General features: G+C 37.6%; 1 protein-coding gene across 4 annotated transcripts in view; it reads left to right on the top strand.

Annotated features, from left to right (window-relative positions):
- Nucleotides 1–22,154, top strand: part of lingo2.S (leucine rich repeat and Ig domain containing 2 S homeolog) — a 723,222-nt gene that overhangs the window by 393,244 nt on the left and 307,824 nt on the right. For 3 of the 4 annotated variants that reach the window (XM_041580103.1, XM_041580101.1, XM_041580102.1), the window contains one exon: nt 18,556–18,704. The exons of the other annotated variant lie outside the window; for it this stretch is intronic. The gene's annotated coding sequence lies outside the window, so the exon portion shown is untranslated. The remainder of the gene's footprint in view (nt 1–18,555; nt 18,705–22,154) is intronic. 4 annotated transcript variants of the gene reach the window in all.

Genomic DNA, 22,154 nt, shown 5'->3' with positions numbered 1-22,154 from the left:
GTCAATAACCTGGAATTTGAGCTGACTGATAGAGTGTCGTGCAGAGTGAAAATGTGCCGGGACTGGTAGTGCAGTCAATCCCCTACGTATTGTAGACTTGTGTTTCGAGATACGATCCCGTACTTTCTGTGTGGTTTCGCCCACATAAAGCAGACCGCAGGGGCATTTCAACAGATAAATCACAAATGATGATTCGCATGTGAATTATTTCTTAATCTCGTATTTGTTGCCTCTATGTGGGTGATAAAAGATATTGCCCTTGGTCACTGAATTACATTGGGTGCAATGTAGGCAAGGGAAAGTCCCAAACTTAGGGTTTTGCAAAAATAGCTGTTTCGAGGGGCCTCTACCACCGATGTCGGCCTTAACCAATTGGTCCCTAAGATTTCTCCCCCGTCTATATGCTAGCATGGGTGGTTGTTGAAAAGAGGGTGTGTCCTGGTGACATGACTGCAGTATATGCCAATGTCGGCGAATAATATTGCCCACATGCCTGCTGGCAGTAGTGTATTTGCTTACAAACATCAGCCTGTCACTTTTCTGTGTATCCCTTTTTACAGGGCAGAGTAAATCCTCTCTGCTCCTGTTCTGTAACTTTTGTTCATTCATATCCAGTATATCACAGGGGTAACCCCTCTCCATGAACAGGGAAGTCATTTCACTTTTTTATTTTTGTAACTCGCTGTCACCACTGACTATGCGTTTCAGCCTTGTATACTGGCTCAGGGGTAATGAATCTCTTAGGGGTTTAGGGTGAAAACTGGTATAGTGGAGTAGGCTGTTCTTGTCAGTCATTTTCCTAAACAGGTCTGTCTTCAGCCCTATACCAACCCTTGTAAGCTGGACATCAAGAAAATTGATGGTAACCCTATCACAGACATTAGTGAAAATAATTCTGATGTAATACAATCTCAAGCAGGTCTAATAAGAAATTCTTGTGTATTTGGGTATATCCCGTTTTGTCCAAATGATGTCGTGTAGCTCGTATGCCTGATTCATGTGATATGGATGTATATAGGCTGGTTACATCAAAACTTGTTAGCCATATATCACGCTCAGGGAGTCGTATCGTCTTAAGGATATTTAATAGGTGTGTGGTATCCTTAACGAAAGATCTGGTGCTTTGTACCAGGGGTTGTAACACCTTATCCAAAAAAATGGCAAGTGGACTTAGCACAGAATCTGTGCCCGCCACTATTGGTCTGCCCGGGGGTTTCTCAAGATTCTTGTGTATCTTGGGTAAAGTGTACAGTACGGGTGTGATGGGATATTCTTTGATCAAAAATTGTTTCAGATCCTCATCAATTATGCCTTCCTCGGCAGCACTGTACACTTTATCCATTATACATTGCTGAATTGAAGTGAGGGGGTTTGCAGTGACCTTCTTATATACTTCTGTCTCTGCCAATTGTGAGGAAATCTCCTCTACATAGAAGTCCTTGTTCATGACCACTAGTGCTCCACCCTTGTCAGCCGGTTTAATTACAATGTTGTCATTGTGTAACAATTCCCTTAGGCATGACCTCTCTTTGTAGTTTAGATTAGACTCATGTCCAAACCAGGGATTACGTATAGACTTCTGCTTTAATTTCTCTATGTCATTAGTGACCATTTTAACATATGCCTCAACTACATTGTCAGTGGTAGGTGGCATAAATGTGCTTTTATTGCGCAACCCTGTATCATGGAGGGTAATGCATGTATCACCAGAGGTATTAGTATTAACAGCAGTAGGCAATATGTCAGACATTTTTGAAAAATAGCTCTTTAACCTTAGACTCCGGAAGAACCCCTGTAATTCAATATCAAGATTAAAGGTATCACAGCAGTATGTAGGACAAAAAGAGAGACCCTTCTGTAAAACTGACAATTGTTGCTCAGTAAGTATAATGTTAGAGATATTGTATACTAACGTTGTTTGCGCTTGTACTTGTCCTGCTTCACTTGTCTCTCCGGAAGCTGTCGTCGTTCCTGTTGATTGGGGCCGTATCTCGGGTCCCTGGTATTGTGAGTCCTGTCCCCTCTTACGTCTCTTGAGTCCTCGTCTGGTTTTGCGGGTCCCAAGGTCCGTGGCCCTAAAAAAATAGAAGAAGAGGAGGACGAAGTGGAGGCCACGTTGTCTGATGCGCTCTCCTCCGTTGATCTGATGTCCTGCCTCTGCTGGTGCCCAGAGCGTGGTTTCCGTTTCTCACGATCCTCCCTGTAGTCCCGCGGGAACTGACGCGAAGAGCCGGTTCTGTATCCGCTGCTTGTTGTAGCGCTGGCGTACCCACGTGGAAACTGGACAGCCGGGACAGCAGGCTGGGGCAGTTTTCAGTGAAGAGGAGCCCAAGTTCTTAGGTTAAAATTATCAGGGGGCACAAAACAAATTGGCACACCCCAGTGATGAAGCCTTTCTTTGTCTGAACTTTTTTGTGCCAGAACTTTGGATTTTAATTGTACGAAGATAGGAAGAGACTGAATGGTCTTTTACCCCCCTCCCCTTGCATTATTATCATTATTATTATTATTATGGCATAAAACAGAAAAGGATGGAATGAAGAAGAAAGCCATATTTACCAAAGAAGTTTTATCCACAAAAAAGCAGACTTTAGTGCAAGATATTGATAGACAGTCTAACGGAACCTGCAAGATCTTTCAGTGGTTGCAATCAGAAACATGTGAATTCAAAAGCCAACTAGTAAAACATCAAATGCGAGCTCCAGCTGGCACTAGAAAGCTTACAAGATTCAGCAGCTTCAGAGTGGTTTAACTAGGATAAAAAAAACATCTGCTTCACAGGCTTTATTTTGTTTCTCTAAAATAAGCTTTACTTAGTGAGATATAGATGAACAAGCTAACTATCCCACAAGATATCCCAGTTCAGTTTTCTAAGTTAGAATTCTATGGGGTGAATTTGATTGATCTGGCTCAACAGATTATTTTTAGTAGAAGCATCCAAAACTTGATATTGTCTTCAAACAACTTAATCAATAACATCTAGATCATCTCATGTATCCTAAGACATCATTTGGGACAGCCTGCACTCTGTCTGTAATTACATTGTTTTGACCATGGTCTGCATGTAAATTTAACACCTTGTGTATACATAAAATTTGATATGGATAATGATTCCCAGAAGTCATCTGTGCAACTTCCTATATGTTGGTCAATCAGGCTGTTTGTTAAGCTGTAGATATAAATGTTCTACATTTCAGAAAGGATAATCAAGCTTCCAGATCGATGTAAAGTAGATATTTCAGCCTGGTTGCAATAATGGAATGTCAGAAGGTATTTCTGATAAAAGGATTATAAAATAGCAAGGTCACTTTGAAGCATAGTAAGCTATGGGCTGATGACACATATTTGGAAGTGTGATATATATTGTTCAATAATATGCTGCTGGAAGGATCATGCATTTTATTTTATTAGCTGTAAAGTATTGAAAGCTTTGACATTGGTCTAACTGGGGAAGTACTATCAGCCCATCATCTTATGGGAAATTTCTGATTGGCCCTCTGCATATAGCCTTGACTTGTTTACATCAATATGATTAATGGCTTATAAATGTGGCCATTTATTACACAATCTAGTGTCTAGCTTGTTGCATGTGGCTATGAATGATAAGGGTGGAGAAGCAATAACTACTATTGTTTGTATATTTGTTTGCAATTCTTCTAATATTTTACCAATGTGAGATTACTTAAAAAAAACAACATGTAAGCAAAAGCTATGCATTAGTTTGAGATTAGCAATGTCAAGAAATAATATCAATTACTCAAGACAGCTAATTTGTAGAAGTTTATTTAAGTCAACGATTATTCTAATAACAATGCATGGGAAACAATTATATTTCCTGACTATATAATTCTTATAAAGAAAGATTTCTTTAACAACAACCCCCCCCTAATGACTTTAATCCTTTTGGAGTGAAAAAAAATTGTTGCACATAAAAATAATATTTTGAAGCCTATTGACTTCAATGCGGGCCAGAGCCACTCATCACTGGTCAGCAATATACTTCTTGCTATCCACAGTTAAATCTACAGCACAAGGTCATGGTTTATAGTAAGCTCATAGCTATTCAAAACTTGGTTGCTGCAGGTTTGGCCTTCTTACTGAGAAATTCTTCACCTAGTGTGATATCCAAAAACAGGTCTGAAAAATGTGCTGTGTACAATTGAAATGCACAATATAATAATTGTCTAAAGAAGAACATTACATTGAGAAATGCAAATATTTGTTCTTATTTATGTAGGGTTTTTTTTTTATTTGGACTTTTCTTACATTCCCCCAGTAGACCTTTCTTTGTCTATATAGTACTTAATGAAAGGTAATCTATACACTAACTAGCGACATAAGCAAAATCAGAAATACAAATACTTATTCAAGAGGAAAGGAACTTTGGTCAATATTCTAACTGGGCAAGGCAATCATTCTTGCAGTAACAAGCATAGATGAGGCTATGTTATCAATCCAGGTGATACAGCCAGTCACGCATTGACAAACAATGGTTGCCTTTGCAATAACAGACTATCAAGCAATTATTTGTCATTTGTCGAGAGACAGTATTTTGTTATTGATGTATAGCAACACAAGTTTTATTTAGCACTGCATATATTCCCTGCCCCATAGAGCTTACAATCTATTTTTGATTATATGAAAATTCATTTACCATGTTTTAAAACCCCACTTTATAATATTTATAATAATTGATTAATTTATATTAATAATAATTTATAATATTTTATGAATCAATGGGCACCAAATAGAGCAAGCGTAAAGTTTCAATGGTGCTGTGGGTCACTGCTGTGGAGCAAATCTATACCTGTAATAGTAAACAATGCAATATAGCTCAAAGAATAATGCCATGCTTACTGATAAGCAATTCACATAATGCTTGAGCTGGTCCATGTGCAAAGTGGCTGCACCTTTTAATAGCCCATACAGCAGATAACTGAGATCTACTGTGCAAAGGAGCCCTGTATTTCACACCTGTCTTGGGTGTTGTGGGTAGGGATGTCGCGGACTGTTCGCCCGCGAACTAGTTCGCACGAACATCGGGTGTTCGCGTCCGCCGAATGTTCGCGAACGTCGCGCGACGTTCGCCAATTTGGGTTCGCCTTAGCTGGCGCTTATTTTTGCCCTCTCACCCCAGACCAGCAGATACATGGCAGCCAATCAGGAAGCTCTCCCTCCTGGACCACCCCCACACCCCCTGGACCACTCCCCTTCCATATATAAACTGAAGCCCTGCAGTGTTTTTTCATTCTGCCTGTGTGTGCTTGGAAGAGCTAGTGTAGGGAGAGAGCTGTTAGTGATTTGAGGGACAGTTGATAGTAACTTTGCTGGCTAGTAATCTACTTGATACTGCTCTGTATTGTAGGGACAGAACTCTGCAGGGATTTGAGGGACATTTTAGGTTAGGTAGCTTTGCTGGCTATTAATCTACCTTCTACTGCAGTGCTCTGTATGTAGCTGCTGTGGGCACTGCTGCTGATCTCTCATCTGCTGACTGCTGCCTGTAACCCAATAGTCCTTGTAAGGACTGCTTTTATTTTCTTTTTTGTTTTTTTACTTTGCTACTATAAGAGCCCAGTGCTATTAGTCTAGCTGTGTTGGGGAGTGGGACTGGTGTGCTGCTCCTAGTAGTTCAGCACCAACCAGAGTAATTTTTTTTTTTTAATATATATATATATTTTTTTATTTTACTTATCTCACTGTTCTTTAACGTGTCCAGTGCTGTTTGCTGTTCTTCATAGTAGTGCACCAATAGTAGTGCACTTGCAGGCATTATTTGCCCAGTGTGTTCTTCAAACAACTGCCAGCTAGCTTTGTGAGCTTGTTCACATTCTGTCTAAATATCAATAATAATACCGTCTCCAGAAACACCACCTGAGTGACGTTTTTCAAGCAGCAATAATATATAGGGATGTAGCGAACCGCCGATAATGTGTTCGCGAACGCCGTTCGCGAACACCGGCAAAAAATGCGAACAGTTCGCGAACAGTTTGCGAACTTCGAACATCCGAAAATCGTTCGATTCGAACGATCGAAGGATTTTAATCGTTCGATCGAACGATTTTCGTTCGAATCGAACGATTGAAGCCATTCGATCGAATGATTTCATTCAATCCAATGGCTTCGATCGTTGGATTCGAACGAAAATCCTTCGATTTTAGCGATCGAATGGTCAAATGGTCGAACGATTTTGACGCGAACGCCTATTGGCGAACGTCGCGCGACGTTCGCGAACTTGCGGCGGACGCGAACAGCCGATGTTCGCGCGAACAAGTTCGCCGGCGAACAGTCCGTGACATCCCTAATAATATATGCCGTATCCACTGCTGTAGTGTATACGTTGACCTTGCAGGCATTGTTTCAATTTGTTTGCCCAGTGTGTTCTTCATTTTCAAACAACTGCCAGCTAGCTGTGTGAGCTTGTTCACATTCTGTCTAAATATCAATAATAATACCGTCTCCAGAAACACCACCTGAGTGACGTTTTTCAAGCAGCAATAATATATTCCGTATCCACTGCTGTAGTGTATACGTTGACCTTGCAGGCATTGTTTCAATTTGTTTGCCCAGTGTGTTCTTCATTTTCAAACAACTGCCAGCTAGCTGTGTGAGCTTGTTCACATTCTGTCTAAATATCAATAATAATACCGTCTCCAGAAACACCACCTGAGTGACGTTTTTCAAGCAGCAATAATATATTCCGTATCCACTGCTGTAGTGTATACGTTGACCTTGCAGGCATTGTTTGCCCAGTCTTTAACCAAGTGCCACCTAGCTGTGTGAGCTTTTTCACATTCTGTGTCCAGAAACATCACCTGAGTAACGTAGTGTGATTTCTGCCCTTTACAGCACAAAACGCAGCGCTGTGTCAACAATGTATTTTTCAGAAACATTTTTGCCCTTGATCCCCCTCTGGCATGCCACTGTCCAGGTCGTTGCACCCTTTAAACAACTTTAAAATCATTTTTCTGGCCAGAAATGTCTTTTCTAGCTTTTAAAATTCGCCTTCCCATTGAAATCTATGGGGTTCGCGACGTTCGCGAACCGTTCACATTTTTGGCCGGAAGTTCGCGAACATGTTCGCGAACATTTTTTCCAAAGTTCGCTACATCCCTAGTTGTGGGCCAACCATATATACACATATATATTTGCCCTTTGGTAGTATTTAATAAATATATACTAGTGTGTTTTGTTTTTACACTCACATATGTGAATGTAACCTCAAATTCTTCTAGTTTGCTTTACTGTTGGTACAAAAGGAGAACACCGCTTTGCTTCTTTTCTAATTCCTCTTTTCTCCTTTATTGTTCAATACAGTAAACCTGTCAATTTCTGGCTATTTTCCACATGAGTGGGCAAACACGTCTTACCTTGATATACTGCTCTTCTTTCATCTTCAATTCTTGGAAAATCTTTAATGAAAATCCAGTTTATAAAAAAACTGTGGAACTGCAGACCTAATGATCCTTAATGAAAAAGATGGAAACATGTTCTTGCTTAAATATGGGTAATAATCTAAGACAAGAAGGAAATTGGTTAAACATATTTGTTGGCCTTTCAATTCTTTTGTTATGCATTATGCACGTTATATATAAAAAATAAAATGAACATCTTATATGAACTGAAAACAATTCAAAAAATGAGACTCTAACATGTATGACATGCAAATTAGATACAGTATTTGGCAATGCCAGTATTATAAATAGATCATTTAAAAATTACTCTTCTTTCAAGTGCTGTGACGTGTTGTACCAAAGGAGCTCTTAAAAGTAGAAAATGCATTTTTTAATTTATTTAGGCAACTCATCTCCACACTTTTTACAGATTAATTTTTTTAAATTAATATAATTTACAGACAAAGCTCAGTAATTGTTCTTCCTATTTCAGAATACATATGAGCTCTCAGTACCAACCAATTATTAGTTATCAAATACTATTCTAAATTACCCAGGGATCCCACCATCATATACAATCATAAGTTAAACTTATTGAAGCTGTCTAGTAATACCAGCAGACCTTTGATTTCAGACACACCTAAAAACCCATCAATCTCATCAGGATCACCATATTGTTTCAGCCATGGGGTCACTTTTCCAATTTTCCATTTAGCTATAACATATATAACATAGTTTGCAGCTTATTTTTCAGAAAATGATCTACAAGGTAGGTATTTTTAAAGAGAATTTTTTTTTTTTAAAAAGTGAATTATTTGATTACAATGGAGTCTATGGAAGAAGACCTTCCCATAATTTAAAGCTTTCAGTATAATGGATCCTATAAATGTAGTGTGAAAGGCTTTTCACAACATCAAAACTGATATGATAATTTTAAGACCATCACAATCAATTTATTAGATTAATTACACAGGTAAATCCCATATAATTCATTTTAACCCTGTATCATTTCATAAAGTACAAAATATATTTTATAATTCATAAAACAGATATAGATACTGTAAATATCTCATAATGTATTGTCATTAATATGAGTTAATTGATCCTAGTGGAGCTGTGTTTCATATACAGTATCACTTGTAAGTAAGTAAGTAAGTAAGACACCACCAGGACAAATATCACATTGTCCAATACTATTGGAAATCAAGTATTCACTGCCAATTTGTATACAGTACATAATATCCTGCAATTATATCCTTATAAACGGTGCTTAGTGGAGTAATCAATTATATTTGTGACACAAATGACATCACTGAGCACCATGACTCAAAGTAACTTGGGTATTATGATAAATAATGTATCTCCATCTTGTAAAATATGAGGATATTTTATGCTTTTATATGGTCATGGAACTCCTCATTGACTTATCATATGCATACATTTTACAAAGAGCATATATTATTTACTATATACAATATACTTCAATGGTTGTGACTTAGTTATGCGAAATTCCTGTTTTTTACCCACTTTTTAACTTGGCACTACAATTTCAACATAAGCCCTGGTTTGCCAGAAAAAATTAGGTTTTTGTGGCCCGAAGAAACCCCCATAGACACCATTTTCTGCTGTTTCACACATTATTTGCTTATGAAATACAGCAAGTTTGCATCACTACTCTTCATGTGTTGCAGGCATTTAATAATGACCAGTTAGAGCACCCCCCTACTATCACTTGAATGGCTAAATTCTATTATCCTACTGAGAGTTCCCAATCTTATTGAGAATGCTGCAAACCTTGGTACTTTTAAAATAGATATTGCCAATCTTTCAAGCATTTGAATTTCATAGATTATTTAGATGTTTTTAGTTTATAAATGTATTCATTATATTAGATTTCAAGGGAATAAAACATTTATAGGGTACTTTTTCTTCTGTGAGATTTGACTCTTGATTTAAGGCTATCTAATAAAAGCTGCATATCCTGGAACAGATATGACTCTCGCTTATCTAAGATAAGAGATGGCAGTGTGAGTCACACAGTCTTTAGATGCAGTGTAGGAGGCAAATACCTCAGCAACCTACAGGTAACAGGTGAAAATTGAGGCACTTTATAAATGATGTTTAAAATCATATTTCATTTTTTTAAAGATGTTAAAAGCTAATATGATGACTGGTGATCAGGCATGGTGGTTAAATTCTGTGTCACTCCTGTGTGAATCATTGCACTATATGAAGCAAAGTGAATAGTAAAATATCAGCTGTGATAATGTGATCATACTCAGCTCCACACTTCCCAAACAACACTATTCATTATTAAGTAACTGAGTCCATTTGAGTTCTTCTGCGAGTTTAACCATATATACTTTAGCAATATAATACAGTTTTTTGCAACAAAGGCCTAAATAGATTCAGAAGTCAATGTGTTTCAAGTGTAAGCAATTATGTTTTGCGACTTTTTTTAGGGATGTTTTTTATCCATACCACAAACAGAACAGACTTACTGTAGCTGTGATACAGAGAGGGTATCTCCTTAGAGCAGACGGTATTTTGCATATGCAAATGTTATGATGCTGCCTTATGTAAGAAATTGAAATTGGGCTGCATCTGTAAATCTATAAGAAACGAAATACAAGTGAAACAATGTGCCTCATTTCATGCACCTGCCTGTTGACTTCAAATAATAAACTTAACTGATGACAAGATTAAAAATGAAAAACACATTGTGTCATTTCCTCAACTTGTCATTTAATTAAAGGCAGTTTGTTGTGAATGCACAAGACATTGTTACCAAATTGATATATTCTTGTCTTTGTTGGAGATAGGTATTTTATTGTACTAGCCATTAAATTACTGCAAAATTAAATGCTACACAGATATTTTGTTATGGATGCATTAAAGACTTCAATTTAATGGTCATTAAAGACTTCTCATTAAGTCTTTGGCTTCTTGCCTCTCCACACATTGTAAGCATGTAATAATGACCAGTTAGAGCACTCCCTACCATTGCTGTAATGCTTAAATTCTATGACCCTGCTGAGAGTTCCCAATATGATATTAACAATGCTGCAAAACTTGGTGTTTTCGAAATAGATATTGCCCTACAGTTCAAGCACTATAATTATTCCATTGCTTCATTCTCATATACTTTGTACGCTTTAGGTGTGGAAAACAAAACAGCAGATAAGGGATTATTTTGAACTAGAGACACTTTATGTTGATGTTTTAGTTTAGTGTTTTTTCACAAGCACGCTTACACAGAGCAAATTTTGAAATATAGGAATTTAATTTCCTGTATTAGAAAGTCAATTCTCAATACAACCTATTCAAGTAAATTACAATAGGGGTCATTTACTAACCTGCAAATTTTAAGGCATTATATCAACACGAGCTCCTTGCACTTTTGTATAGTTGCACTCAGCACTGCTGCCTTCCTTTTGCCTCCTGTTCTGAATTCAGCAATGCAACACTGAAGCTACCGCCAGTGGACTGTGTCAATAAGTGGAGCCCAGATGCACCAAAAGAATTGGGAGCACGCTAATGCTGAAATTAACATCTCTTGAATTTTAACACTAGTGTATCCAATCAAAGTTCAAGCAGAACTGCATCAATTTTGATGAATTGGCTGCAATTGCATTAGGTGCAATTTCCCGTGAAATTCGAGAAATGGCGGAAAATGAACAAAACTCGAATTTTGACGCCCGTGTAAATTTTTCCAGCCGCGTCAATTTTGATGATCACATTAATTTTGACGCCGACGTTAAAGCCAATGGGCGTCCGAATAGTGTTGATGTGCAACGGTTTTGACGTAAGACTTTTCCGACGCGGGAGTTTCACTAATTTATTAGTCGGCGGCAAAATGCGGAAATTGGTTGAATTTATTCGCCCATCACTAATGATAATAACTAAGCTAGCATAAATGCATGTAGATGGCAAAGCAATCCTTTTGATTTGTTTTATTTTTCTGGTAGCCTTGAGTCAAGGCATTCCATACCATATATAGCCAACTCAAAATCCCAAGAATTCTGGATAATATACTCCATATCTGTTCTGAAAAAATCTATAACTGGTCTTTGTTTTTTATTCATACCAGAAAATGAATATCCTCCATATTGCTGACATCACTATAACCTGCCAAATCACTTATCATCACTTCCATTAACCCTTTCCCTGCCAGCCGTTTTGTCCTAGATGCGAACATCTACTGCCAAGCAGTTTTTAGATATTTTGCACTCTTTCACTTTAAGGGCCTTTCCTGGGGTGGTCTTTTAGTTAACCCAGGAAAACAATATATTGTTTTTTTCAGGACAACCTGAACTTTCACAATATGCAAGAATTTTGGTGTAATTCTACTTCTCTAAAAAAATATTGGATTCTAAGTGTCAAATAAAATGAAAAAAATCATGTTGCACGAAGAACAATCACATATATCAGAAACATCATTCATTTTACGTACGAGAACACAGCTGATTTAGAAAGGTCTATGTCTCCTGAACGCGACAATACCAAATATATATAGTTTTATGGAGATTTCTCACTTGTATAGCTCAAAATCTACAAGCAGTACACAACCAAATTTCCAAAGCAACACTCCCCAAACGGCATACTTTTGATTTCAAGGCCAAACATTCCACTAACAGTAGGTTTACCCAAGAAAACTACCCATTACTAGAAAGAACAGATTCTGGTGAATCAAAAATGGGTAGAAATATCTTTGTACTCCAAACCACCAAGTTGCAATTGTTTCCTAAAGTTATAGTGTTTTATAGAAATTGGTGAATTTTTTGAAAAATGACCTCAAAGCTTCCACTCTACAGCAACATATCTCCCACACATCATTAGGTATCAATGTAAAACACCCCAAATATAAAATCCTGGGTCCACTGAACAGTTTGATGCCCAATATGAATAGATGTACCCAAGCACGTGGCATAGGAGGCCCCAAAAGGAAGACCCCCCGTTTGTTCTGTAATTTCAGATACTGCAAAATCAACACATTTACATCGTTTTGGGGGGCGGCAAAGGTAGAAAACAGTACGTTCACCCCAGAAAACCATATATTTTCGGAAAGTACACATTCCCCTGAATCTAAATTGGGTATGCATGTCTTTCTACGCCAAAGTACCAAGCCGCAAATCATTCCTAAATTTGGTGATTTTGGGGACATTTCCAAAAATGACTTCAAAATTTCGACCCTGCAGCATCGTATTACCCACATACTTTTAGGTATCAAGACAAATCACCCCAAATATGAAAGCCTGGGGTCCTCTGAACAGTTTGATGCCCAATATGTATAGGTGTACCCAAGCACGTGGCGTATAGGGGCCCCAAAACGAAGACCCCCATATGGTCTGTCATTTCAGGTACTGCAAAATCAACACATTTACATTGTTTTGAGGGGGGCAAATGTAGAAAAAAGTAAGTTCACCCCAGAAAACCATATATTTTCGGAAAGTACACATTCCCACGGATCTAAATTGGGTATGCATGTCTTTGTACTCCAAAGTACCAAGCCGCAAACCATTCCTAAATTTGGTGATTTTGGGGACATTTCCAAAAATGACTTCAAAATTTCGACCCTGCAGCATCGTATTACCCACATACTTTTAGGTATCAAGACAAATCACCCCAAATATGAAAGCCTGGGGTCCTCTGAACAGTTTGATGCCCAATATGTATAGGTGTACCCAAGCATGTGGCATATAGGGGCCCTAAAAGGAAGACCCCCATATAGTCTGACATTTCAGGTACTGCAAAATCAACACATTTACATTGTTTTGGGGGGGCAAAAGTAGAAAACAGTAAGTTCACCCCAGAAAACCATATATTTTCGGAAAGTACACATTCCCACGAATTCAAATTGGGTATGCATGTCTTTCTACGCCAAAGTACCAAGCCGCAAATCATTCCTAAATTTGGTGATTTTGGTGACATTTCCAAAAATCACCTCAAAATATCTACCCTGCAGCATCGTATTACCCACATACTTTTAGGTATCAAGAGAAATCACCCCAAATATGAAAGCCTAGGGTCCTCTGAACAGTTTGATGCCCAATATGTATAGGTGTACCCAAGCACGTGGCATACAGGGGCCCCAAAAGGAAGACCCCCATATAGTCTGTCATTTCAGGTACTGCAAAATCAACACATTTACATCGTTAGGGGGGGGGCAAAAGTAGAAAACAGTAAGTTCACCCCAGAAAACCATATATTTTCGGAAAGTACACATTCCAACGAATCCAAATTGGGTATGCATGTCTTTCTACGCCAAAGTACCAAGCCGCAAATCATTCCTAAATTTGGTGATTTAGGTGACATTTCCAAAAATCACCTCAAAATATCTACCCTGCAGCATCTTATTACACACATACTTTTAGGTATCAAGACAAATCACCCCAAATATGAAAGCCTAGGGTCCTCTGAACAGTTTGATGCCCAATATGTATAGGTGCACCCAAGCATGTGGCATATAGGGGCCCTAAAATGAAGACCCCCATATAGTCTGTCATTTCAGGTACTGCAAAATCAACACATTTACATCGATTTGGGGGGGGCAAAAGTAGAAAACAGTAAGTTCACCCCAGAAAACCATATATTTTCGGAAAGTACACATTCCAACGAATCCAAATTGGGTATGCATGTCTTTCTACGCCAAAGTACCAAGCCGCAAATCATTCCTAAATTTGGTGATTTAGGTGACATTTCCAAAAATCACCTCAAAATATCTACCCTGCAGCATCGTATTACACACATACTTTTAGGTATCAAGACAAATCACCCCAAATATGAAAGCCTAGGGTCCTCTGAACAGTTTGATGCCCAATATGTATAGGTGTACCCAAGCATGTGGCATATAGGGGCCCTAAAATGAAGACCCCCATATAGTCTGTCATTTCAGGTACTGCAAAATCAACACATTTACATCGATTTGGGGGGGGCAAAAGTAGAAAACAGTAAGTTCACCCCAGAAAACCATATATTTTCGGAAAGTACACATTCCAACGAATCCAAATTGGGTATGCATGTCTTTCTACGCCAAAGTACCAAGCCGCAAATCATTCCTAAATTTGGTGATTTAGGTGACATTTCCAAAAATCACCTCAAAATATCTACTCTGCAGCATCGTATTACCCACATACTTTTAGGTATCAAGAGAAATCATCCCAAATATGAAAGCCTAGGGTCCTCTGAACAGTTTGATGCCCAATATGTATAGGTGTACCCAAGCACGTGGCATATAGGGGCCCTAAAAGGAAGACCCCCCCTTGTATGTTCTGTCATTTCAGGTACTGCAAAATCAACACATTTACATCGTTTTGGGGGGGGCAAAGGTAGCAAAAAGTAAGTTCACCCCAGAAAACCATATATTTTCGGAAAGTACACATTCCCACGAATCTAAATTGGGTATGCATGTCTTTCTACTACAAAGTACCAAGCCGCAAACCATTCCTAAATTTGGTGATTTTGGGGACATTTCCAAAAATGACTTCAAAATTTCGACCCTGCAGCATCGTATTACCCACATACTTTTAGGTATCAAGACAAATCACCCCAAATATGAAAGCCTGGGGTCCTCTGAACAGTTTGATGCCCAATATGTATAGGTGTACCCAAGCACGTGGCGTATAGGGGCCCCAAAACGAAGACCCCCATATGGTCTGTCATTTCAGGTACTGCAAAATCAACACATTTACATTGTTTTGAGGGGGGCAAATGTAGAAAAAAGTAAGTTCACCCCAGAAAACCATATATTTTCGGAAAGTACACATTCCCACGGATCTAAATTGGGTATGCATGTCTTTGTACTCCAAAGTACCAAGCCGCAAACCATTCCTAAATTTGGTGATTTTGGGGACATTTCCAAAAATGACTTCAAAATTTCGACCCTGCAGCATCGTATTACCCACATACTTTTAGGTATCAAGACAAATCACCCCAAATATGAAAGCCTGGGGTCCTCTGAACAGTTTGATGCCCAATATGTATAGGTGTACCCAAGCACGTGGCGTATAGGGGCCCCAAAACGAAGACCCCCATATGGTCTGTCATTTCAGGTACTGCAAAATCAACACATTTACATTGTTTTGAGGGGGGAAAATGTAGAAAAAAGTAAGTTCACCCCAGAAAACCATATATTTTCGGAAAGTACACATTCCCACGGATCTAAATTGGGTATGCATGTCTTTGTACTCCAAAGTACCAAGCCGCAAACCATTCCTAAATTTGGTGATTTTGGGGACATTTCCAAAAATGACTTCAAAATTTCGACCCTGCAGCATTGTATTACCCACATACTTTTAGGTATCAAGACAAATCACCCCAAATATGAAAGCCTGGGGTCCTCTGAACAGTTTGATGCCCAATATGTATAGGTGTACCCAAGCACGTGGCGTATAGGGGCCCCAAAACAAAGACCCCCATATGGTCTGTCATTTCAGGTACTGCAAAATCAACACATTTACATTGTTTTGGGGGGGGCAAAGGTAGAAAAAAGTGCGTTCACCCCATAAAACCATATATTTTTGGAAAGTACACATTCCTGCGAATCCAAATTGGGTATGCATGTCTTTGTACTCCAAAGTACCAAGTCGCAAGCCTTTCCTAAATTTGGCGATAAAAGCAACTGTTTTTACATTTCTGAAAATCGCCTAAAAATATTGCAATTGGCCGCATTTATCTCACCCAATTTCTTACATACAATTGTAAAACACCATAAATATTGATGCCAAGGGTCTACTGAACAGTTTGATGCCCAATATGCATAGATATACCAAGGCAGCTGGCATGTGCGGACCCCAAATAAAAATAGTGAATATGAGTTTTCTCCGCTGCCCATTCGCCTTCTGTGAACATAGACCCTTGACTTCATATTATTTGCCTCAAGACCCTCCTAACAGCAATGACCCCCCAAAACCATACATTTTTGGAAAGTACACATTCTGCCGATTCCAACAAAGATAACGACGTCTTTCTACACGAAACTACCAAACTGCAAAGCTTTTCTAAACATATAGGTTTTTACAACATTTCTGAAAATCGCCTAAAAATGTTGCAGTTTGCCGCATTTATCGGACACAATGTTTTACGTACAAAGAAAAATCTCTCTAAATATGGACGTCAGAGGTCTAATAAATAGTTTGATGCCCAATATGTATAGATTTACCAAAGTATGTGTTGTGTATGGACCCCAAATGAAAAACGTAACTATGAATTTTCACGCTAGCCAACTAAGCTGCAGAAAAGAGAACCCTAACTGTACGTTATGTGCCGTAAGACCCCCAAACTGTAAAAAGACCCCCAGAAACCCATATATTTTTGGAAAGCACATATTTTGGCGGATCAAACTAAGTAAAATCTATCTTTCTATACCAAAGCACCAAACAGCAAAACGATACTAAAGATACATAGGGAACAATAATGCAGGGATAAAATTGCAATAAAACCACAAAAATAGCGTAAATCAATGAAATAACAAAATAATTGTTCTGACAGCGTAATTAGTGGCCGAAATCGATTATCCAATAGTCACGCTGCCAAAATAACACGTTTTTAGGCAAAAAAAACAAAAGATAACAGTATAATGAATTCGTAAAAAAAAAAAAAAACACCTGTTTGTGTATACATATTTGTGCACTAATAAAAGTTATCTGAGTGTGCAAATACATGTAAATAAGTGTAAATAAGTGTAAATAACTGTACAAAAGGGACCAAGTGTGCTAAAATTAAAAAAAAAAATTTTAAAAAAATTCCAATCTTTACTAAAATGCATAAATGTACTGTAAGTATGTGTAGGTGCAGGTAAGTGTGTAAAAAAACGTGCACTTACCGTTTTTGGAGCAGGAGAATCGCTGTCTTCTTTGGAGGAGTCCTGGCAGCGTGTCTGCAGAGTTGCTGCGCAGCAGGAAGTGCGTGGGCGGCTCTGCAGGCAGGAAGAAGGTGAGTGTAGTAGCAGACGCTCCATGCGATGCGTCTGCTACTTTGAAGTCGGATCTGCGACAATCGAGTCGCAGATCCGACTTGACAGCCCCCCAGCCTCGTTGCCTAGGGGGCTGTCTTCTCTCCCCACTCTCTGCGGAGGCGGCAAAAGCCGCCGAAGCAGAGAGAGCGCTCAGCTGCTAAAGAACGTACAATGTACGTTCTTGGCAGCCTGAGCATTTGCCTGCCAGCACGTACGCCGTACGTGCTTGGCAGGCAAAGGGTTAAGAACCAAACTGAAGGGCTGCAAAATAATAAAACAGTAAAAAAAATAATAATAATAAATAATAGAGTAATAATAATAGAGCTTTTTTAATTTTACGGTCTACAGCATATTAAAAGTATAATTTAAAGTGAATTCATGTATTAATTGTAGAAACAATTCTCTAATTGGAATTGAAACAGGTAATTTAAGTAGCTTACATTGGTGAGCAAACTTTTTGTTTTTGTGCAAAATTCAAGGTTTTACTGGCTATAAATGTTTGGTGAATTTGCACTAGAATTTGGCCCTGTGGTAAAAAAATTAGTGCAGATATCATCATTTTCTACCCCTTGCCGGAAAAGCTGTCCAGGGTCATATTTGAAAGAGAGACTTTTTTTCTATAAACGTTTACGTTAAGCAAAACACTACAAATTCACTCAGCACTAGTAACTTAAATTAAATATGTCTATTGGTGTAATGTATAAGAATTTACTGATTAAAACCTAAGACATTGTGATTAGGACACATACACAGTTGTGTTTACTGTAAATAATATATAAAATATTTATACTATCTCCTTGTATCTGTTTTAAGTTTTCTTTGTAGAATTCTAGAAGCAGGTAAAAAAGAGATAAAAGCTAAATGCACACTGCGTTTGTTATGCATTGTTAGATTTATGATGGTCAAAGAAAGCCCATTTGCTCTACCAGATAGCAGCTCACTTTTGTTTCAGGTGGATATCAGTATTATCCATGGCTGCAGTGGTATGTCTGTTTCTGAATTATAATCCTTTTAAATTGTGTTATGGGATAACCTAAAGAATCCCTACCTCCAATGATTACCAACAAATAGAGAGTCATTCATTATGTTTCCATGCTGTCTCTTATTATGGTGCACTTATTGATTAAGTAGTAATGCTTCCTGGCTTTAGGAATACAATGGCTTTTTTTTTTCTATTAAAAAAGAATTAATTTATTTTTGTTACAGGTTCAGCTTTAGCAACTGGAACGTGGAGCCATGAGCGATGCATCTGTTCTTGACAATTTGGGGTTATCATGATCAAGTGCTGTGCTTTGATTTCTCACAGTGGCCAAAACATTATTGTTCTAATCAAGATAATCTGGATTTTAAATTAGGTAAGATAATTAACATTTCTCCAAATCTTTAAGCTTTCCGAATATCTGACTTTTACAAATTAATTATCAAGAAACATAATAAAACAATGTAATCTAATTTGCAGATTCACTTTCAAATTTGCCCTGTATGGATCAAACATAGTTTGAATTGTTAAGGTAACACAAACAATTGAAAAACATTTGCTAATCGTTTATATTATTATGAGCCAAATAATAATTTAGGGGCTGGAAAAAAAGAAGAAAATTGAATTTGAAATTTGCTGCTCGTTATAAAAACAATGTGAGCTGAAAGAAACCACAGATACGGATTATAGAGAAGTGGAAGGTGGCCAACTGGGTGTGGGTGCAGCAAGGCTGTTGCACTTAGGCCTTCATAAGATCATTGCTTTGATGATTCTTTTGTTGATGCTTATAACTACAAATATACTGATTAAATGCAGAAAATAACAATTTACAGGATAATATTCTCATAATGAGACAGAAATGGCTATGGAATATCTGAAAAAAGGATTTCACTTGATATTAACTATTCAATAATTTCTGTTACATTTTACTATGCTACATCAGTAATCACTGCTTCAATATGTATACATTGGTTTTTTTTGACTGTCTGTCCTTGGCAGGATTTTAATTCAGTATTTAATCCACCATACTTTTATGCTGTTTATTATGCTTATGATTTATATAAGGCACCACCTATTTGTTTGACACCTCCCAGCTATATATGTATATGCAAATATGTTTGAGTCCAGGTGTCGGACTGTATCTACTTAGTATACTGACCTTCTGTTCCTCTTCTTACACATTTGCATGCCCTTGCTTCTAATTCTGAAGGAGTTTTTTTTCTGAGACATATTTATGGTATGTCTCTCTCTCTGTTATTGTTTATTTATTTATTTATTTATTTTTTTGCATTGCCAGACTTTCTAGGTACAATCTGGTATTTGACCCTTGGCATTCCTTCATGGTCTCTACCCTCATACTACATGTACATAGGATTACTCTTTTTTTCCTACCTCGTGATAGTACTTTGTGTCTGGGTTTGCTTGGCCATATTTTTCCTGTTAAAATTTCACCCTACCCTTGCCATACTCGTCTTCTATATTACTTCACTTAATTTCAAACACATCCTTTATTCTTTTTTCAATTGTCAGTATTTTTATTACTCTGAATCAACATTATAACATCAAAAGGTCTGGTTGCAGCACCGTGACAGAGAGTGCCACAATGATAAGAAACTCTCTTGATCTACCCTGGTAGTTGACAATGAATAAACTAAATGGTTTAAAACTAACCACAGCTGAGAGGGGAGTGGAGGCAACTGTATGTTTGAGCGCAGGCACTCAGTGAGCAATCCTCCAGGCAGGTGTATAAAAATTGAGGTAGAAACTGAAATGAGAAATGATCACTAAGCCTGGTGAAAATTCTCACTAATCTCGATTGTAATAAAAACGCCCCCACTGTTATATGCTGCTTACCTGATTACCATAAAAATAATTGCACATATTGCACCCGGGAGGATGGGTTGGACTTTATGTTACGTCTTCTTACCGTAGGTTATTTATCAAAATTTTTTATACTGCTAAAATGGGACTGTGTAACAGTGTCTATATCTATTTTAAAACCTGCCTGTGTGCAGTGTACCAATGATTCAAAAACATTTTGTGAATGTAGGTAGACATGCAGTATTGTCTTTCTTATATGCTATTTTGTGTGTAAAGAACAAAATAACACATGCTTTTACTTTTTGACATAAAAAATTTCTTTTTTTTTTATAGAAGAGACATAGAAATCAAGTCATGTATGGATTGCAGCCTCAGAGTAACTGATAATCATGTGTTTGCATTGTTACATACTTCTATTTAATATGATTTTGAAGTGACTTTGCCAACTTTTCTTTTAATAAAAAAATAATTCTCTACTATGCATGAGCTGCTTTTGTATAGCAGTTTGTTAGATGTTCTTCTGGTTAACTTCATTCTCAAGTGTGGGTCTATTGAGATTTGTATCATATAGGTTGTATTTGCCGTGTGTGTGTGTGTGTGTGTGTGTGTGTGTGTGCGTGTGTGTATACCAATAGTTTCCAAACCAGCACTCCCTTTAGTGAAAAAATGTAATCTTTATTGTTACATGGTATCTTTTTCCAATGTTTCGATCCCTATTGGGATATTTTTCAAGGAAGAATTACCGTGCACCCCTCCTTATCTTATATATTGCCTCTGAGTGCGGATACTCATTGGAGATATATATATATATATATATATATATATATATATATATATATATATATATATTTACCAAAATGTATATGTACATACTTTATTTACTTTAAAACTTAAATTGTGTTGATTTTCTGTTTCCCGTTACCATTAAATAAACGTTTTCCTGCAGTTCATTGTAAGATTTAGAGGCATCAGTAGTAATCTGTGAATCAAAATGTAAACAGATGTGTTTCCTGCACACTGCAGTGCTTTAGCCTCTATAGAGAACAGGTGCAGTCTCCAAACACCTGCTGTGGGTGATGATAGACCCTAGAAACTTGTTTTTGATTTTTGTTCTTGCTTTTGTTCCTGCTGCCTCTCCCATACCCTTCATTGTTAATTAGCAAATTAAAATGATAGAGAGAGATATATTATGCAGAAACCCATTATCCAAAAAGCAACAAAATACAGCATTGCTATTTTAGTGATGAGTGCAACTGTAAAGCTGAAATAACTTTGCAGTTAAGCTGCTTTTAACACTGCAATAGCATATACTTTGCCTTACCTTATTAGAGAACATCCTATCTATTGTGATACAAGTTTTTTCCATGGAAAAAAGGCACCCATGTTTCCAATTTCTTCCAAACACAGGTCCCAGACAGTTCCTTAGATAGACAGCGAGAGAACTGATAAAGGCTCCAATTCCATTGGTTTATGGGGAGGGCAAGGATGCTAAATTCTAGTGTGGATATGCAAAAAAACTTCCCTGCAAAACTGTACTGGGTGAAATAGGTTGCTCATTAGGCTCGGACGAATTTGACCGTTTAGTTTTGCCGACGCCCATTAAAGTCTATGGGCGTCAAAAAAAATTTGACGCGCAACAATATATTTGGGCACACATCATTTTTTTTTCGATGGGCGCCGCCATACAAGTCTATGGCGTCATTTCAGCGGGGAAAAAAGGAGAAAAAAGTTGCCCATCCTTATTGCTCATCACTAGTTACAAACATTATTATTGCAATAATTTAGCCAAATGGATATTAAACGTTATGCTGCCTTGGATTCAGCACATGATGTCTAATTGCCCCTAAGTTAATGTGTGTGCAGCATCATAGCAAGACTTACTATCTTTATTTTATTGTTGCAGTGAATTTACTGGATGATATTTTGTGCTATTTATATTAGCACTGTTTGAAGTTATTTTCAAATGCTTTTTAACCCAAATGTACTCTTGTACAGAGGTAAAAAA

Source organism: Xenopus laevis, chromosome 1S, assembly GCF_017654675.1.
Source record: "Xenopus laevis strain J_2021 chromosome 1S, Xenopus_laevis_v10.1, whole genome shotgun sequence".
Lineage (NCBI taxonomy): Eukaryota > Metazoa > Chordata > Amphibia > Anura > Pipidae > Xenopus > Xenopus laevis.
Note: the sequence above shows the minus strand (reverse complement) of the source record. Positions and strands in the feature narration are given on the sequence as shown.